Raw genomic sequence first — 21,567 nt, forward strand, 5'->3', positions numbered from 1 at the left:
AAAGTGAGAAAAATCAGGAGAAAAATCAGTCAATAGGAACAGAAACAGAACCAAAAATGATAGATATGATAGAGTTGGCAGATAAAGACCTCAGGTCGGATATTTTAAATACATTCATAAGCTTAAAGGAAAACACAAACATAATCAGTAGAGAAATGAAGATACAAAAATGAAAGCAAACAGAATCTCTGGAACTTACAAATGCCCTGTCTGAAATAAAGTCACTGATGGGATGAACAGCAGATTCAATTTCTTACTGCCAAAAAATGGTCAATGAAGTGAAATAAGGAGCAAGAGAAACTCAAAAACAAAACTGAAGCACAGAGAAGAAAAGCTAAAGCTAAAACAAAAACAAAAACCAGATTCTCCCTAAAACAGTATCAAGCAGTTTACCTTACATACAATGGGAATCCCAGAAGTGAAGGGGGTAGGAAGACAGAGAACAAATATTTCAAAAAACAATGGCTGAAATTTTTCTAAATCTGATGAAAACTCTAAACCTGTAGATCTAGGAAGCTCAATAAATCTCAAACAGGATAAACACAAGGAAAGCCTTATCAAGGCAAACCATAATCAAGCTGCTGAGAATCAGTGATAAAGAGAAAATTCATAAATGGCCAGAACAACAACAACAACAAAATACATATCACGTACAGAGAAAAGAAGGTAAGCAGGAAACAATGGAAAATATTTGAAGTGCTGGCGGGGGAGGTGGACAGGACTGTGAATCTAGAATTCTAGACATAGCCTTCAAAATGAGGGTTGAAATAAACACATTTTCAATTGAAAAAAGCTGTGAGAATTTGTCAGCAGCAGACCTGCATGCAGGGCCAGTGACATAATTTATGGCTCCCAGTGCAAACTGAAAATGTGCAGGGAAAGTGCTTTAAAGGAAGATATCAAGCTTTTTTTCCTTTTTTCTGCAATCTCTTTGAATTTGTCATAGTGTTCTTTATTTTATTATTTAATGTTTTAAGTAAAAAAAATTAAAAATTTAAATTATTAGCATGAATGTACCATTCATCTATATGTATGCAATGCCATTTTAAACGCACATATCAGAGCATTTAACCTATATACAATATCACTGGTAATAAACAATTCCTATTTTTGGCTTGTCTTGAAGGGTGCTTCAAGCTGGCTGAAAGAGATACACAGCCAAATTCAGAAGGTTGGAAGGAGAAAGAGAGGGTTCCCTCAGGCCTGGAACCAGCCGAGAGAATGCTGTCAGGTCTAGGGATACTTGTGGAATGAGCACAGATTCTTGCAGGAACCTGGGAGCCCAGCACTGTGATGTGGGGCATGCACATGCTTGCTTGGGCCTCATGGCTGCTAGAATCCCCCCCTGCCAGCCCCCAAACCAACGTGTCATGCTCTGGCTGAGGCAGGGTCTAGGGAAGTACTGCCAGGTATCTCCACATCCCATAGGCATGCCTCCTCAACTCATGCCAGACAGGTAACCCCCAAGGATCTATAAACCTCTGCCCAGAACACACTTGATAATCTGGATCAGGGTGGGTGATAGGCTTGCCTCTGTAAAACCAAGGCCTCCACTTGGCTGCTCGCCAGATATAGCATGGTGCTACCAGTGTGGAGTGGGATAGCCATTGTCATGCCCTGTTTCAATACACCATGAACGTACATGCCCAACCTCAACCCTCTCACACCAGGCTTTTGCCGAGAGCAGAGTGACAGTGGTCTACAGGTAGAGAAGGGCCAGGCAGGGCTAGCTGGAGATTGGGCAGCTGAGAACTCAACCTCAGGAGGTGGCAGGAGGCAGGGCCCCGAGTGAATTGAGGCTCCAACCCCTGGTACACACTGTATTGTCCCATCAGACTTCACATACAAAACACAAATTCAAGGGCGGCTGGCTGGTTCAGTCAGTATAGCATGCAACTCTTGATCTTGGGGTTGTGGGTTCAAGTCCCACAGTGAGTGTAGAGATTACTTAAAAATAAAAAATAAAATCTTTAGCTCAGATTTTATGGCTCAGTTAGTTAGGCATCTGTCTTCAGCTCGGGCCATGATCTCAGAGTCCTGTGTCCTGTGATCAAGCCCTGCACCGTTGGGCTCCCTGCTCAAAGGGGAGTCTGCTTCTCCCTCTCCCTCTGCCCCTCCCCTGTTCATGCTCCCGTGCTCTCTTTCCCTCTCTCTCAAATAAATAAATAAAATCTTTTATAAAAATAAAATCTTCTTAAAACCCCACAACAGAATTTCAAGATGGCTACCACAGAGCATAAAACCCCACAGGGACCTTTTGAATGCAGGACCCCGTACAGCTACACTGATCATCTGACCATGAAGCTGGCCCTGTTTACCCTATATTGTGGAATTTATAGTAATGGGGGAGTAAAATGTAAGAAGAGCACAAAGAAGGGAAATAAAAATGGAAATACAGTACCCTAAATTTCTTACTTTATATATAAATTAGTACATTATTTGTTTTGTTTTTTTTTAAGATTTTATTTTTAAGTAATCTCTACACCCAATATGGGGCTCAAACTCATAACCCTAAGATCAAGATCATATGCTCCTCTGACTGAGGCAGCCAGGAGCCCCACGTAGTACATTATTTGAAGGGGAAAGATTAAAGTTGTACATTGTGAACTCTAAAGCAATCACTAAAAGAATGGAATTCTAAAAAATACTTAGTGCAGAAAAAGCTGGGGTTGGGGGACAGAAGGAAGAATCACAAGAACAACCACCACCACCAAAAAACCAAACAGAAACAGAAAATGAATAGCAAGATTGTACACTTAAATCTGAACATACTAATAATTACGTTAAATGTAAATGAGCTAAACTCTAAATAAAAGGCAAAGATGATCATACTTGATTTTAAAAAAGCAAGACCTAACTCTGCACTTCTTTAAACTGCACTTTGAATTTATTTATTTATTTTTAAAGATTTTATTTATTTATTTGACAGAGAGAGACACAGCGAGAGAGAGAACACAAGCATGGGGAGTGGGAGAGGGAGAAGCAGGCTTCCCACTGAGCGGGGAGCCTGATTGCGGGGCTCGATCCCAGGACCCCGGGATCATGACCTGAGCTGAAGGCAGATGCTTGACGACTGAGCCACCCAGGTGCCCCTGCACTTTGAATCTAAAGAGACATATCTGTTAAAATAAAGAGGTTCAAACACTAAAGTGAGCATTATCATAAGAACCCTGGATTGACTGTATTGATATCAGACAAAGCAGACTTCTAGCCAAGAAATATTAGCAGAGATAAAGAGAAAAGACATTTCAAGCAAAAATGGAGTCAATTCATCAAGAAGATTGAACAATCCTAAATGTTCATGTACCTAATAACAGAGTTTCAAAATGTAAGAAGCAAAAAATGTCAGAACCAAAAGGACAAATGGACAAATCTGTAATTTTACTGAGGATTTCATTGCTCTTCATGAGTAATAGCCATATTGACAGAAAATCAGGAAATATATAAAGACTTGAAACCACCATTAATTAACTTGACCAAAGTGACATTTTAGAACACTACACCCAACAACAATAGAATATATATTCAAGTATACATAGGATATTTACCAGTAAACCATACGTTGGGCCATGAAACAAAATTACTGAATTTTAAATGATTGAAGTCATCCTGAGAATGATTCTCTAACTCACAATGGAACTTAATTAAAAATAAATAATCAAAAGATATCTGGAAAATGCCAAAATATTTGGAAATAAATGCTTACGTTATAAAAGAAAAAAGTTTGGAAACACTCTATCTTGGTATTTTAAATCAAAACACATTTTATCCCATTAAGTGTCTCAAGTTATTATTTTAAATTATTCCCCAGATTAAATGCTCTAGGCTGACACCTGTTTAAATTATCTTACTGCCAGTCCTGCACAAAACATACCATCCTTTTCAAAATTACATCCTTCTAAATCCTATAGTGAAATTGAATGTCATTATTCCACTTAATATCTGAAAAAAAAACCCCAATGATTTAAGGTTGTTTCTTAAGAAGGAAAAAATATAAACTCAAAGCAAGTAGAAGAAAATAATAAGATGTAAATATTCATGAAATAGCAACCACTGAACAACAGAGAAATCAATGAAACATAAAAAGTTATTTGAAACATCAATAAATTGATAGACATCTAGGTGGATGGAACAAATAAAAAAAGAAAAAGCACAAATTAGCAGTATGAGGAATGAAAAAGGGGTCATCACCACAGATCTTACATTAAAGGATATAAAGGATGATTATGAATAAATTTATTGTAGTAAATTTGACAACTTAAATGACATGGACAAATTCCTTGAAAGATACAAACTGCGAAAACAGACACAAGAAGATACAAAAATTCTGAGTATCTATATATTTATTTTTAAAAATAAATTTTTATTTTATTTATTTATTTTTTAAAGATTTTATTTATTCATTTGACAGAGAGAGAGCACAAGCAGGGGGAGTGGCAGGCAGAGGGAGAGGGAAAAGCAGGCTCCCCGCTGAGTAGGGAGCCCGATGTGGGGCTCGATCCCAGGACCCTGGGATCATGACCTGAGCTGAAGGCAGCTGCTTAACCGGCTGAGCCACCCAGGTGCCCCTAAAATTAAAATTTTAATTAAAAGCCTTTGCATTAAAAAAACCCTCCAGGTCCACGCAGCTTCACTCGTTAATTTTATTAAACATCCAAAGAAATAATATGAATCTTACACAAACTCTTACAGAAAATAGAAGAGGAAACATTTTCTAACTGATTTTATAAGACCAACATTACCCTGTTGGAAAACCAAAGACACTACAAGAAAAGAAAAATATAGAATAGAACTCATAACATAAATGTGAAAGTCCTTTAAAAACATTAGCAAATAGGGGGGTGGGAGGATGGGTTAGCCTGGTAATGGGTATTGAGGAGGGCACATTCTGCATGGAGCACTGGGTTATGCACAAACAATGAATCATGGAACACTACATCTAAAACTAATGATGTAATGTATGGGGATTAACATAAGAATAAAAAAAAATTAGCAAATAAACCTCACAGATATAAAAGATACTAAGTTATGACTAAGTAGAGTTTATTTTTTTTTTTTTAAGATTTTATTTATTTATTTGAGAAAGAGAGTGAAAGAGTACAAGCAGGGGGAGCAGCAGAGGGAGAGGGAGAAGCAGACTCCCTGCCCAGCAGGGAGCGCGATGCGGGACTCGATCCCAGGACCCTGGGATCACGACCCGAGCCGAAGGCAGACGCCCAAACATCTGAGCCACCCTGGCGCCCCTAAGTAGAGTTTATAAGAGAATGCAAAGTTGCTTTAAAATTAAAAATCATTTTATTTATGAGATAAAGAAAAAAAGCCTTCTTGTAATTATCTTAGTAGATGCAAAAAAGCATTTGAAAAAATTTCACACTTACTCATAATTGGGGAAAAAAACCCTCTAGCAAATCAGAAATTGAATTTCCACAATCTGATCAATGGCAACTATGAAAAAACTACTGCAATATCATACTAAGTGGTAAAAGATATTTAACACTTTTCCCTTAAGACTGGGAAAAAGGCAAGGGTGTCTTCTTTCACTGCTTTTATTCAACATTTTATTTTATTTAGATTGGAAAAGTGCCCTTTCAGCTCTGACACGCTGGGGAACAAGGTCGTGAAGAGGAGGACTTGGTGCGGTGCTGCCACTTCTAACATCTTGGGTCCCTGCGCCTTTTGCAGAACTTCCAACAGTGCTACGTTGGGACAGAGCGTCCAGAGGTTCACAACCTATGTGGTCTGTAGGAGCCACTATGAGGAGGGCCTAGGGAAGAATTTGTCATTTTCAGTGGAAAACAAGTGGCAGTTACTAATGATGACAACTGTGTACTTTGGATCTGGATTTGCTGCACCTTTTTCTTTTTTATAGTAAGACATCAGCTGCTTAAGAAATAAGGATGTTTTAATTAATCCATTAAACAGATGTGAAAGGAACATTTAAGAGGTGCAATCTCTTTGAAAAAATGAATCAAACTCTTGAATTCAACATACTCAATATGTTTGTAAATAAACTTATGGCATGAAAAAAAAAAGGAAAGTAAAACAACATGATTGTATATGGAGAAAGTCCTAAGAAATCTACAATAACAAGCTACTAAAATTCATCAGGGAATTTAGCAAAGTCTCAGGATACATGGTCAATATATAAGAGATAATTTGTACTTATATATATGGGGAATAAACAATTGGAAAATGAAATGTAAAATAACAAAAAGTTGCATAAAAATCATGAAGTACTTAGGGATACAAAATGTGTACACTGAAAATACAAGATATTGCTAAAAAAAATTAAAGAACTACTAAATAAATAAAGAGATCCATCACATTAATGAATTAGAAGATTCAATTTTGTTAAGACATCAAATTCTCTCAAAATTGATCTGTAGATTCAACACAGACCTAATCAAAATCACGGCAGGCTTTGTTGCAGAAATTGACAAGCTGATTCTCAAATTTATATGGAAATGCAAAGGACCTGGAATAGCCTAAAACTTTTTCAAAAGTAAGAAAGTTGAAGAACATATACTACTGATTTCAAGACACTATAAAGCTACAGTAATCAAGACAACGTGGATTAGTGAAAGCAGAAACAAATGGATCAATAGAACAGTACAGAGTCTAGAAATAGACCCACACTTATATAGTCAATTGATTTCCACAAAGTTGGGGAAAAAAAATAATCTTTTCAATAGATGGCTTTGGAACAAATGGATATCTACAGGGAAAAAAATTAACCTTGACTTTTACCCACACCATTTACAAAAGTTAACTTGAAATATATCATAAGCCTAAACCTAACAGATAAAACTATAAACCTCCTAGAAGAAAAAAATAGACAAAAAAATCTTTAGGGAAGGAAAAGATTTCTTAGGACACAAAAAGCACTAACCCCTAGAGGCAAGAAATCGATAAACTGGGGCGCCTGGGTGGCTCAGTTGGTTAAGCGACTGCCTTCGGCTCAGGTCATGATCCCGGAGTCCTGGGATCACAACCTGAGTGAAGGCAGACACTTAACGACTGAGCCACCCAGGCGCCCCAGATCTTGTGCTCTTCTAAAGATGTTTTAAAAATGAAACAGCAAGCCACAAACAGGGAGAGAATATTCAAAATACATATATTTAACAAGCACTTAAATCCATAACATATAAGGAACTATTACAAATGAATGATAAGGCTAACAACAGAATGAAAATATGCATCAGATGTGAATAGACATTTTACAAAAGATTTTATGAGTAGCCAGTAAGTACAATAAAGCAGCTGAAAAGAGGTACACTATCATTAGTCATTAAAGACATGCAAATTAAAACCCAAGATACCACTACAGACCCACTAGAATGGTTATAATGTAAAAAATGAATGCTAAGTATCAGAGTACCTGGAACTTTCAAACACTACTACTGTAATATGGTACAACCACTTTGGAAAACAGTTTGGCAGTTTCCTATAAAATTAAACATATGATTGCCATATGATGTTGTAATTTCACTTGTAGGTATTTCATGTGGAGGAAAAATGTTATGTTTACACACATACTTCTACATGAATATATTCACAGCCTCTTTATTCAGAATAGCCCAAACTAGAAACAACCAAAAGGCAATGGACAAGTGAATACATAAACAAAATGTAATATATTCATACAATAGGATATTCCCCAGCAATAAAAAGGAACAAAACCAACAATATGCACAACGTGGACATCTCCCAAAAACATGCAGAACAAAAAAGTACATACAGTATGATTCCATTTATATGAAATTCAAGAACAGCCAAAATTAATCTATAATGAAAGAAAGCATTACAGAAAGCCCTGTCTAGGGCCAGGAGGGTGAGAACTAAAAACAAAAGAGTAGGGGCGCCTGGGTGGCTCAGTTGTTACGAGTCTGCCTTTGGCTCAGGTCATGATCCCAGGGTCCTGGGATCGAGCCCCGCATCGGGCTCCCTGCTCGGCGGGAAGCCTGTTTCTCCCTCTCCCATTCCCCCTGCTTGTGTTCCCTCTCTTGCTGTCTCTCTCTCTGTCAATAAATAAATAAATAAATAAATAAATAAATTTTAAAAATAAAAAAATAAAAATAAAAACAAAAGAGTATAAGGGAACTTTTTGGGGTGATGAAAATATTATAATCTTGATTGGGATGGCAGTTACAAAGGTGTATACATTTATCAAAACTAATTGACCATATACTTAAAATGGGTGCATTTTATTGTATGAAGTTATACCCTGGGGGCACCTGGCCAGCTCAGTCGGTAGAGCATCCAGCTCTTGATCTCAGGATTATGAGTTCAAGCCCCATTCTTTCTCTTCTCCTTTTGAGACTCTAATTACACATATGTTAGATGATTTAATATTATTCCACAGGTTACTTGTGCTCTGTTCATTTATTTTTTTGACCTGTTTTCAAGTTCACTAAACATTCTACAGAGCAAAGTCCAATCTGATTTTAAGTCCATCTAATAATTATTTCAGATATTGTACTTTTCAGCTTCAAATTTTCTATCTGGTTCTTCTAATATTTCCATTCCTCTTCTGAAATATTCCATCTCTTCACCCATTATATATTTTTCCCTGTATATTATTTAATATATTCATAATAATCTTAAAGTCCTTGTTGGCTAATGCCAACAATTGTGTCATCTTTAGGTTTCCCTTTATTGACTCTTTTTTTCTCTTCATTATGGTTCACATTTTCTATTTCTTCTAGTGCCTTGTAATTTTAATTTATGTATGTATGTATGTATGTATTTAAGTAATCTCTATCCCCACTGTGGAGTCAAACTCATAACCCCGAGATCAAGAGTCTCATGCTCTTCCCACTGAGCCAGCCAGGCACCCCTAGTGCCTTGTAATTTTTAATCATATTCTTGGCACTGCCTATAAAAGAACAGTAGAGGAAAAGATATATTTTGTGTTTGTTTTGCTTTATATATTTCTGAGATTATAAACATTCCTCTCTCTGGTAATTAGATTGAGGGGCTGATCATTCAGATTCCTCCTAGAGTCAAGTTGAGCTGAAGCTGGGTAGCAGGTCTTATTTCAGGGAATTCACCTGGGATTAGCCCAACCTCTAACCTCCTGAGCTGCTGCTACCTTTTAAATATTGTCAATATTTGAGCTGGAAAAAAGATGGCTACGGTTTCAATTATTTTTGGTTCAACCCTGGATTCAACCGGCAGGATATCACTGCACAAATATGTGGGACTATAAAACTTCTTTGTGCCTCCCATACCCCCTGCAATGATGCTGTCTTAGTAAAAACTGGAATAGCAGATAATTATTGGGCCAAGTAGCTTGTTTTTGCATTTGGGATTCTTCCAGATTCCAATCTGCACTCCAATTCCAATTTTAGTATGTGTGCTGCCGAAGCAAGCACCACACTCCAATTCTAACAGTCCATACTGTGAACTAAGACTTGGCAGATTTTCCCTTTTCTCTGGGAAGCCTCACCATCTATGCAGGGCTACCTGTATCCAGACTATATGCTTGTCCTCAGGTATGAAAGTTGTTATGGCTCTTTGTTCACTTAGAAAGGAATTCACTCTGGAATTCAGTTCATCAAAATTTCCTTGCATCCACTACTATTCACTAGCCTCAGAGAAATACGTGATTTTTATTTTGTCCAGGATTTTCTTGTTACTCTGGGAACAAATGTTTTTCAAGTTCTTCTACATCCTAACTGGAAGAGGAAGTCTTAAAATGCTTTTAATGAAATAGAATAGTGAACAATAGTATAAATCAGAATACACTGCATGAAGGTAAGGGTTAAGTATTGCTTCAGAAGGTTTGTTTCAGAGGTGTGTGTGTGTGTGTGTGTGATGGATTGTACATGTATTTATTATGGTAAGGTGTGGTCAAAAAATTTGGAAAGTCTGTCTATAGCCATTGGAGTCCACTTCAATGCAAGGCAAAGAGTTTAGAGAAAGGATATTAGGACACAAAAATCTAAAGAAAACTGTCTACTGCTAACTGAATTTCAGGCACTGAAACAGTTCAGAAACATAAGGCTTTTACATATCAACACAGAACAAAGTATGTCCCTGGAAAATACACAAAGCATAAAATATCACAATAGGCAACTGCTGTTAGAGAAGAATAAAATACATCCAGATATTTTAATAACAAACAGCCTTTGGTTTTTTATTAAAGCCAGTTTCTGGGCCTATGTGCTATAATTCAATGTGCTCCTTACTGATTGCTATTATTAGATTAAGAATGCAAAGAAAGATTCTGGAGAGAAAATGTGCTCCTTTTATATTTGGCTTCTTTAATGAAAATGTTTTTTAAATTTCTTTTTTTGGAGTGAGGGAAGAGATAAGAAGATTCTCTGAATTTAAGAAAGCTATTCCTAGGTGAAGAGAATAAATCACCTTTAACTCAGCGTCAATGAAACAAACCAAAAAAAAGGAATGTTTAGGGGAGCCTCAGTTGGTTAAGTGTCTGCCTTCGGCTCAGGTCATGATCCCAAGTCCTGGGATGGAGCCTCATGTCAGGTTCCCTGATCAGCAGGGAGCTTGTTTCTCCCTCTCCCTCTGCCCCTTCCCCCACTCGTGCTCTCTCTCTTGCTCTCTCTCACTCTCTCTATCTCAAATAAATAAAATCTTTTTTTAAAAAGGCATGTTATAAAACCTAGGTAGAGATCATAGTATTTATATGGGAGGCATCACAGTACAGGATACAAACAAAGAGTGCAGGCTTTGGGGCCGGACACCTGGATTCAAATCTGCAACTTACTTGGTGGTGGGCCTTATACTCTTAACAAATCCAAGCCTTACTCCATAACAAGGGAATAACACACACCAGTAGAGTTATTAGAAGGCTCAAATGAAATAATATACGTCTCCTGTACAAGGTAAGTGTCCAAGAATCATTATGATGTTACTGTCATAACTTCTTTAAATATTATATGTATATAAGTGTCAGTACACATCCACACCAATCTAACTTCCTGAATGTCTGTCTCTTTATTTCTATCCCTATTACAACAACCTCAACTTATGTACTTATCATTCTTCTCCTAGAACTACCATAATACAGCCTCCTCTATGGCCTACCTGCCTCTAATATCAACTCCCTTCCAGTACCGTTGCCGAAGTGATATTTCTAAAACTTAGATATGATCAAATCACAAACCAGTTAAAACCTTTGGTGGTTTTTGGCGTTCCATAATCTACCATAGTGGTTATCAAAACATACTCCCAAAGAACAACAGATTTCCAAGAACTGAACCAAGATCTTATATAAAAATTGAATAATACTCCCACACACTAGTTTGCAGAAATAAGTTACATTAGTAGATATAATTTACTCAATATTAAGTTTTTTCCTCCACAAACATATCTTAAACATTTGACCCTTACTACTGTTTGTGGTGTTAGTCAATGCTAACAAAATAGCAAAACAAACACATGGCCAACAAAAATTAATGGGAAAAAGCTGGGATAAGCCAATCATGAAGTTTTAAAGCTTTTTAAAAATGTCATATGTACACATACATGTGCTTTTATAGGGCATACACAAAATATGGTCAATAAATTTGCTACTCGAATAGTTTTTGGTTTAGATGATAAAAGTAAACAAGTAAATATTTCACGGTGTCCAGAGACAAGATAAAGTCCATACTCCTTAACGTGATATATAAGATCTTTCACCCTCTGATTCTAGCTTGCTTCCTGCCATCTGCCTTGCTTATATGCTACATTCCAAGAACATCAAATAATTTGCATCTATCAGTGGTTAAGAGCTAGAATATTGGAGTTACAGAGTTCAGATACCACCAGACTTGGTTCTTGGCCATGTAACCTCAGTCAAATTACTTAATCCTTCTAAGCCTGCTTCCTTATCTACAGAATGATCACAATATTATAGACAACACTTACCAAGCACTTACTATGAACCAGGCATAATTCTACTCACTTCACCAATATTAACTGATCTCATTCTTGTAACAACCCATGAGGTATAAATACTGTCATTATCCTCATTTTGCAGATGAGGAAAGAGGCACAAAGAGGTTAAGTATAACTGATATGGGTCTTGGTACTCTCTGCCATAAAAGACACAGATATTCATTCTATAAGGTTGTTGTAAGGATTAAATATGAAATGATGTAAAAAAAAAACCATTTAAGACAATTCCTGGCATACAGTAACTGCTCAACAAATGATAGCTATCGGGGCACCTGGGTGGCTCAGTCAGTTAAGGGTCTGACTCTTGATCTCAGCTCAGGTCTTGATCTCAGGGTCGTGAGTTCAAGCCCCGCTGCACTGGGCTCCAAGCTGGGGGTGGAGCCTACTTAACAGAAACATGATAGCTATTAATTATTTCCTGAACACACATTGTACTTTCAAGACCCATTCAAAGTTTTGCTGTGAAACCTTCCTTAGACCTTGACCCGGAGTTAATCACTTCTGAGTGCTCCCATTACACCTGTTAGTATTCTGTAATCCTTTCCCAATGTTAAATTCCTCTTACAACAAATACTTCTGTATACATTTTCCATGACCTCAAGAATCTTAATGTTCTGGAGACATTCTTGCTGGGGATACTTAGAAAAAGAGGAAACTTAAGGGTGAAAATGAAGAGAGGTAACACTGATAACCAGAGAGGAATAAATGTCTTGGCAATGCTGTCTTGAAAGCCCTAAAGTGAACCTAAATCTCAAAATGTAACTCCCCTACTTGCTATAGCAGAGGATGCTAAGACATGTATTATAGAAATATTGGATGCAGGGGCGCCTGGGTGGCTCAGTTGGTTAAGCGTCTGCCTTCGGATCAGGTTGGGATCTTGGGGTCCTGGGATCCAGCCCCACGTCAGGCTCCCTGCTCTGCAGGAGTCTGCTTCTCATTCTCCCTCTGTCCCTCCCCACCATACTCCCCCACTTGTGGGCTCTCTCTTTCAAATACGTAAATAAAATCTTAAAAAAAAAAAGAAATATCGGATGTAATGAAATCTGCTCAGGAAGATGGGTAGGAATTTGAACTGCTCACATTATATGCATTTTGGAATTTTCTAGTAGGTATATTTAATAAAATACTAATATAGTATTATTAGTATTTTATCATCTGGATATATAATCTGGATAAATTTTTTTAAGATTTATCTATTTGTTTTAGAGAGAGAATCTCAAGCAGACTCCCTGCTGAGTGTGGAAAAGCCTGACACAGGGCCCAATCTCATGACCCTGAGATCATGACCTGAGCCAAAACCAAGAGTTGGACGCTCAACCGACTTAGCCACCCAGGTGCCCCGCCTCTAGATAAATTTTTATTAAAGCCCACAGAAATAAATCTTGCATAAAATTTTATTGAATTTGCTCAAAATATTTCAAAGCAAAAGAGAAAAAAAATAAATGTCAAACTGGCTTCTACCTTTCAGACTGTTACCATCTTGTTAACTGTTCCTTGAATAACAAATCTTCAAAGCAAGCACATACAGGATACCGGCCTTTTATCTCACTTCTATCAGAGGAAACAGCCTTATAGGTAACTAAAAATGATTCCCAAAATAGCAAAGAAACTTTAAAAAAAAGCCCTAATACTACTAATAATAGACAAGATAAATTTCTCAGCAGTTACTGTGCCTAATTGCAAAGCAAGCAATAGGATTCTTCAAAATATAAACTGAATTCTTTACCAGTTCTACAACTTTCTTAAGACATCTGTCATGGGAACTTTCTGAGTTGTTTTTTTTTTTTAATGAAAGAATGAAAAATGATAGTTGACTATCATGACTTCTTTCAGATTATATTCAGAATTTTGAGGCACAAGCCAAAGAACTAGAATAATGCTAATATCGTGATTGTGTTACATGGTTGGTTATCCACATTATTTAAAAAACATCCAAAAGACTACGATTCTTCTTTGCTGTTCACTGATTCTGATGGGTGCTGGAGACTTTATTTAACAAAGCTGTGTGACCCTAGGAGCTATCCTCATAACTAACCCAATGTTATGCGCTGAATGCCTGTGTCCCCCCCCAAATTCCTATGTTGAAGCCACAATCCTTAATGTGATGGTATTGGAGGTGAGGCCTTTGGGATTCATGAGCATGGAGTACTCATGAATGGGACTAGTGCCTTTATAAGAAGAGACATAAGAGCTCTCGCTCCATCATGGGAGAATACAATAAGAAGATGGCCATCTGCAAACCAGGAAGAGGGCCCTCACCAGGAACCAAATTGGATGGTACCTTGATCTTGGACTTCCCAGCCTCTAGAACTGTGAGAGATAAATTTTTGTTAAGCCACCCAGTCTATGATAGTTTTGTTATAGCAGCCTGAGCTGACTAGATAAATAGTAATTCCACCTTCAAAACATATCTCTAACTCTGACCACTTACCATCTTCACTGCTACCACACTAATCGATGCCACCATCATTTCTCCCACTCTTGTTTTTTTGATTTCTACTCAATATTCACCTTTCCTGCGGGCGCCTGGGTGGCTCAGTCATTAAGCATCTGCCTTCGGCTCAGGTCATGATCCCAGGGTCCTGGGATCGAGCCCTGCATTGGGCTCCCTGCTCGGCGGGAAGCCTGCTTCTCCCTCTCCCATTACCCCTGCTTGTGTTCCCTCTCTCGCTGTGTCTCTCTCTGTCAAATAAATACTAAAATCTTTAAAAAATATATATATTCACCTTTCCTGTCCATCTTATCTAAAATAAGGCTTCTTGGGGTGCCTGGGTGGCGCAGTCGGTTAAGTGTCTGCCTTCGGCTCAGGTCATGCTCTCAGGGCTGTGAGATCGAGTCCCTCATCAGGCTAGATGCTCAGCATGGAGTCTGCTTCAGATTCTCTCTCTCCCACTCCCTCTGCCCCTCCTCCTGCTCATGTGTGCTCTCTCTCTCTCTCTAAATAAGTAAAATCTTTAAAAAAATAAAAATAAAAAAAATAAAATAAGGCTTCTTTCTCCACATATTTCTCTATGCCTTCACTCTGCTATATTTTCTCTATAGAGCTGATCATTTACCTGAAATTCCATTATTTGTTTGTTTACTTATTTGTCTCCCCTGTTGGAACAAGGATTTTTCACTACTATATTCCCAGCACCTAGAAGACTATGCACCACACAATAATTCCCCAATAAATACTTGCTGAATGAATAAATCCTGAATATAAAAATGTATAAAGAGGAAAGACAGGTTTATGACAATTAGCAGTGCCTATTACTTTAAGTGTTTCTAATGATTTAAAGGTGCCCCATTTGTAGGAGGGGAAAACATCTTAGAATACTTTAAGGAGAAATAAATACTATTTGCCAGGCGCTACATGCATCATCTCATTTAATCCTCACAACAATCTCTGGAGGAAGATATTTTCATTTTCTCGGTGAGGCAACTGAGGCTTAGCAGGGTTAGATAATTTTTAAGGTCATATACACTACACAATTAAGTGGAAAAACCAGAATTTGAACTCGAAATCTTGTTCTTATTAGCACATAACATACTACCTTCAAGATAAAAAGACATTTTGATAAGGGACATATCTAAGTCAGAGGTCTCTAGACTCTGATTTGAAACTCCTATGAAAGAAAATTAATTTATGTGTACTTAAAAATTACAGATGTAACAATTATGATAACATCACGCATATTATAAAATGAAAAATTTTAAAGCATGAGATATTTTTTAAAATTTTATTTTATTGGCTTTGTTAAGAATTAAATATAAAAATGGAGGAAAAAACAACCATCTCACTCTCACTCAAGTCTTATAAATAATAAATATTCTAAGTAAGAGCAATGTGATTAAACATGATTTAAAAAAAAAAAAAAGATTTATTTATTTGAGAGAGAAAGAGAGTGTGAACAGGGGGAGAGGCAGAGGAAGAGGGAATGAATCTCAAGCAGACTCCATGCTGAGCAGGGACCCTGATGCTCAAACCCAAGACCACAAGATTACAACCTAAGCCAAAATCAAGTCAGAGGCCCAACTGATTGCGCCACCCAGATGTCCCCATGACATTCTTTTCTTGAAACTGTGATTCAAAAATATAGTTCTAAATTCACTTTATTTCATGCTTGGTTCTAAGGGTGTTATGGGCTGAATTGTGTCCCCCCCCAACTCATTCATGTGTTGAAGTCCCAATCCCCAGTACCTCAGAATATGACTCTATTTGGAGACAGAATCTTTAAAAAAGTAAGTAATCAAGTTAAAATAAGGTCACTAGAGTGGGCCCTAATCCATTATGACCAGTATCTCTATAAGAAAAGGAAATTTGTGGGGCACGTGGGTGGCTCAGTGGGTTAAGCATCTGCCTTTGGCTCAGGTTATGATCCTTGGGAGCCCCAAGTAGGGCTCCCTGCTCAGCAGGGAGTCTGCTTCTCCCTCTGCCCCTCCCTCTGCTCATGCTCTCTCTCATTCTCAAATAAATAAAATCTTAAAAAAAAAAGAAAAGGAAATTTGTACACAAACACAGAGAGAAGCCACGTAAAGACACAGAAAAAGTCGGCCAACTATGAAGCCAAGAAGAGGCCCCAGAAGAAACCAACCCTGTCAACACCTGAATTTCAGACTTCTAGCCTCCAAAAGTATGAGAAAATAAATTCTGTTGTTCAAGCCACTCAGTCTGTGGTACTTTTTTTATGGCAGCTGTGCTGACTAATACAAAGGGCCACAGTAATTGAAAAAGATAACTCACCACAATAACACAGAGCCAATGAAAGAAGAGCTTCATGGACTGAATAAAAAAAAATCATCTGTGAATTCCATTCACCAATTAAGCAAAAGTCTGTTGAAATGTGACTAGTATATTTCCATCTTCTCCAATGTCTATGGACTATATCTGTATACTATTTGGTCAGGGTTACATTATTTAAATTTTTAACAGACTGATTAAAAATCCACTGAAACTACCTTGAAAGATTTTAAAACAGACTAGAAAATTGTTTCCAAGGGTCCTAAGTGTGCAGGTAAGAGAGTTTTATAGATGACACATATCCTTTGTTTTGGGCAACAACAAATAGCAATGAAAACATTCCCAAATACCAAAATCTCTCTCCAAATCATGAGACTCTTCAGAAAAACAACAGATTTCTCATTCATTATTAAAACATCACTTTTGCTTTGAAGGGATATACTGAAGGTGTTTATATTTTTAAAACTGTCTGCCGATAACCAATTATCATTACAGAAAACCAACAATTCTGGAACTTTTCTACTGGTGAAGGAAAATTGTTTGGCTTATTTTAACTCTGACGACTCTTAAAAATGCTTCTCTGTAACAGACTAAGAAACTACTACAAGATACCAATTATTTTCAAGGCCATTGCTCATCGTATTTTTCAAAGGATTATAATGATTCTACAGTTTAAAATATAATTTGTAGGGGCGCCTGGGTGGCTCAGTCGGTTAAGTGTCTGCCTTCGGCTCAGGTCATGATCCCAGGGTCCTGGGATCGAGCCCCGCATTGGGCTCCCTGCTCAGCAGGGAGCCTGCTTCTCCCTCTCCCACTCCCCCTGCTTGTGTTCCCTCTCTCACTGTGTCTTTCTCTGTCAAATAAAGAAATAAAATCTTAAAAAATAAAATAAAATATAATTTGTAAATATCCTGGGTTTCAGCACCAAAAAAAAAAAATCTGTAAATCTACCTACTCAGACACATATAAGCTGCACACATAAAAACGGTTACGTGTTGCAACAGCTAAAAGGGAACACAAAGTGAGGATGTCACCGTCCACTCTTTTTTGTTGGAGAATGACCACTTTTCCCATTGGGATTAATCCCGTAGATAAACTCTGACAGGCGTGAAGGCACCAGTTATCAATCCGTACAGTGAATACTCAGTGAAGCCTAATTTCTTGCTTTTTTTAGATGAAAACTGACGTAAATAACAAATCTAATGCTCTTTTTCCTTCACAATGCACAGTTAACCATACTTGTGCACCCCCAGGAGACCATGAGTACAGAGTAAAATGTTCCAACTTACACGTGCATTAACTCTAATGTTCACCACTTTACAAAGGTAAACTGAGAAAATTCGGGGGTCGGCTAAAGTAACCAGGTGGCCAAAAGTTTTAGGAGTATAAAATGTAAGCAACCCTTTCCTTTGAAACTCTGGAGGAGTACTCAGAAGATGCAAGAAGCATTTTCCCTCTGAAGATTTATTGAGATATAACTGACATAAAACACTGTGTAAGTTTAAGTACAATGTGTATATATTATGAAATGATTACCATAATAAGGTTAGTTAACACATTCATCACCCCACTATTATTTTATTTTGTAGCGAGAACATTTAAGATCTACTTTCCTAGCAACAGTATTGTTAACCAGTCACCAAGAACTATTTTTTGAAAGGCAGGAAATACATGCCTACAGAGGTCATTTACATCTGCACAGTCCTTAGCCTTTCTCGAATGACAGGGAAACACAAAAGAAGCCTCAGGGAGCAGGGGAGATATGCACTAGAGGCAGAAGGAAAGAAGAATGGGATTTGGGAAAAGTGTTCCTCGGTCTAAATATCAAGGAGGCTGGCAATCACATTCATAGCTGTGCTTCTGTTGCAGCTAGACTTTAATCTAGTGTTCCAGCTAATCACCTAGTTTAAAGCAAGCTAGGTATGGTTAACTGTACATTGTACTATATCCAGAAATGTACCGGTCCTAAGAGGCTATATGGGCCCCTGGTAAAACAGGGCTTACATAAAGTAGAAGAACTAACTTCCCAAATCAGCATCTTATAAAAAATTCCAAATCCTTAGGAGTGTGGAAGCAGGCTCTTCAGCTAACCTTACCCTTAGAACTTAGGAGATAATTCTGATTTCCAAAGAGTTACTCTGGAGCGCAGATCTGAAGCTGGAAATTAGATTCACAGGAGCCAGGAGTGTTGTGTACACTAAATATCCTTACCTGATTCCTACATCAGGAGTCCAGGGGCCTAGCTCTCAGCAACTCTTGCCTTGTCCTAAATGTGCCCTTTATAGGGGCGCCCAGGTGGCTCAGTCGTTAAGCGTCTGCCTTCAGCTCAGGTCATGATCCCAGGGTCCTGGGATCGAGCCCTGCATCGGGCTTCCTGCTGAGCAGGGAGCCTGCTTCTCCTTCTCCCTCTGTCTACCACTCTGCCTACTTGTGCTCTCTGTCAAATAAATAAATAAAATCTTAAAAAAAAAAAAAGAATGCAAACTAATTTTCTTACAGTAGAATCCCTGTTATAACATATTTGTTAATTAGTACACTTTGAACCACATCCTTGGACTGAAACATAATACTAAATGAAAGGGTACTATAATGCAGTTACCTTATAATGTTTTACCAAATACATTTTGAAGACATTCAACTAAATTTACCTAGAAAAATAAATTTTGAAAGATACTTTGGAAAAAAACCCACATAATATAATCCCTAAGTTTTATAAGATATCTTCCAAATCAGCTAATGATATGGTTTGTTATCCACACCACTGTTCCTGTCCCATAAAGAAGGCTGTAAGTTAACAGGAGAGTATTTGATGTCATGGAACAGCATAACTGAGGTCCAAACAGTCCTCTCTAAGTCAGTTCTTATATTTCTCAACAGCAGAACCTAATTCCCACTACCCAAATATGTTCAGCAAATAAAAGGTAAAGAGAAAAAAATCCAGGTGGCACAGAAGAGGTCTGTTTGCATAGTAATGTGATATTTTAAATGATAATCATCATCATTTACTAAGTGCTCCTGGTGCCAAGCATTGTGCTTAGTACCTACAGACATTATTACATTTAATTCTCACGCTCTGACAGATAGTTATTATTACCTCCCTTTTGTAGAGAAGGAAGCTGAGACCGAACTTGGTTAGTTACCCAGGTAACACAAACTTAGTTCTGCTTTACTCCAAAGCTTCTGCATTTAACCAGTATGCATTACTTGTTTGTGGGTAGACATAACAATAATAACAGCTAATATAACAGGATGTCAAATGCAACTTTTCCTGTCCTCTCAGGGTTTCAGCAGGCGCCTCAAAGGCCAAGATCAAAACAATAGGAATCAAATACTTCCACATTCTAAAGAGAAGTGCAAGGCTTATAAAGTGGGGCAGCCAAAACCAGCCCTGCTAACATCAGTTCATTACCCTTGTCACAACTATGTAAAAAGAATTATAATTAGTTAATTGTAAGGATTACAAGGGACAATATAAAGAACTTCTTTAAAGAAATTAGAGGTGTATGTTTCCTTTCCTCCTAAGGGAAAAAGAGGAGGTACTTCCTGCCTATCTCAAGCCAAGGGACTGGAAGCTCAAGATAATCACTCAAAGCGCTTAACTTGTACCAAGAATAGGAGAGACACAGGGACTAACCACTCCCGCCTGGGGGGATAAAAAGTGCTGGTTCATAGCTAAATTTTAAAAAGACTGTTTAGGTACAATAGTCAAATTAAATGTTTGAGCAGAAGAGGAAGTTTTAGGAAATGCCACAATGTGGAAACTTATATATAAAAGTAACTCGAATTACATGAAACTTCACAATTTCATTAAATTAATGCAATGTTAGTAATTGCCCATATACGTAAATGAAGTTTATTTTGATTTTTTTCATCTAATTATCCTTTTTAAAACCTCCTCTGTATTAAGAAATAACTGTCCCAAATTAGAACTTTTAAACTTTACAAATAGCTTCAAAATAACTTTAAAGTAACATAGTTTTTATTTTTATTTATATTTTAAGATTTTATTTATTTGAGATAGAGAGCGTAAGCACGCACACAAGGGAGAGAGAGAGAACGTGAGCATGGGGTGGGGGGGAGGCTCAGGTACAGAGAGAGAGGGAGAAGCAGGCTCAGGACCCAGGGATCATGACCTGAGCCGAAGGCAGACGCTTAACCAACTAAGCCACCCAGGTGGCTTTTAAATAGTTTTTAAATCACAAACTCAAACTTGGCTAAGCTCTTCTTAGCAGCAAAATTCTTACTTCCTAACGTGTTCAAAGGTTGAAAAAAATTCTAGAAAGTAAAGAGAAAAAAATTTTTTTTAAGTTTTAAATATCATAAACTACTACTACTACTTTTTAGAAATTTTGAAAAATAGAGAAAATGAGGGGAAAACACCTCTAAGCCTACCATCTCCAGCATAATCACTGGTATATTTTGGTATATTTCCTCCCTGCCTTTTTTCATAAGCATATTTTTATATAATAGCAATTATAGTATATATGTAATCACATCCTGCTTTTTTTAGTGTTATGTAAAAAAAAAAATGCACTTTTGAAGGATTTAAAACTATAGACATAACAAGCGCTCCTAAAAACATACATTCATATCCACTGAACGTAACTTTCAATCTTATTCTAAAGCCAAAAAGCCAGAAGGCCGATTTCTCAAGTTTTCAAATCCCCAAATTATACATTCAATGGATATTTTCTCTTGCTTGACAATATAAAAACAACAGAAAGTAAAACTGTACTCACATAGTTATTAAACATGTCTCCTATTCCTCAAATTACCATTTAAACACATGAAGTATTAGATCTGTAATATATTAACCTTCAGGCCCAACAATTATCACTTAGAAGCATCAAAGTTAGCACCTCTCCACTCCTCTTTCCTGAACAATCCAGCCCGAAAGCCACTAGGTGGAACAGAGTAAGGCAGGCATCCATGCCTGA

General features: G+C 37.4%; 1 protein-coding gene and 1 pseudogene across 1 annotated transcript in view; one reads left to right on the forward strand and one right to left on the reverse strand.

Moving 5' to 3' along the window:
* DENND2C (DENN domain containing 2C) overlaps positions 1–21,567 on the reverse strand; it is an 82,671-nt gene that overhangs the window by 46,326 nt on the left and 14,778 nt on the right. The window lies entirely within an intron of this gene.
* Positions 1,431–5,895, forward strand: LOC110580594 (annotated as a pseudogene).

Source organism: Neomonachus schauinslandi, chromosome 4, assembly GCF_002201575.2.
Source record: "Neomonachus schauinslandi chromosome 4, ASM220157v2, whole genome shotgun sequence".
Lineage (NCBI taxonomy): Eukaryota > Metazoa > Chordata > Mammalia > Carnivora > Phocidae > Neomonachus > Neomonachus schauinslandi.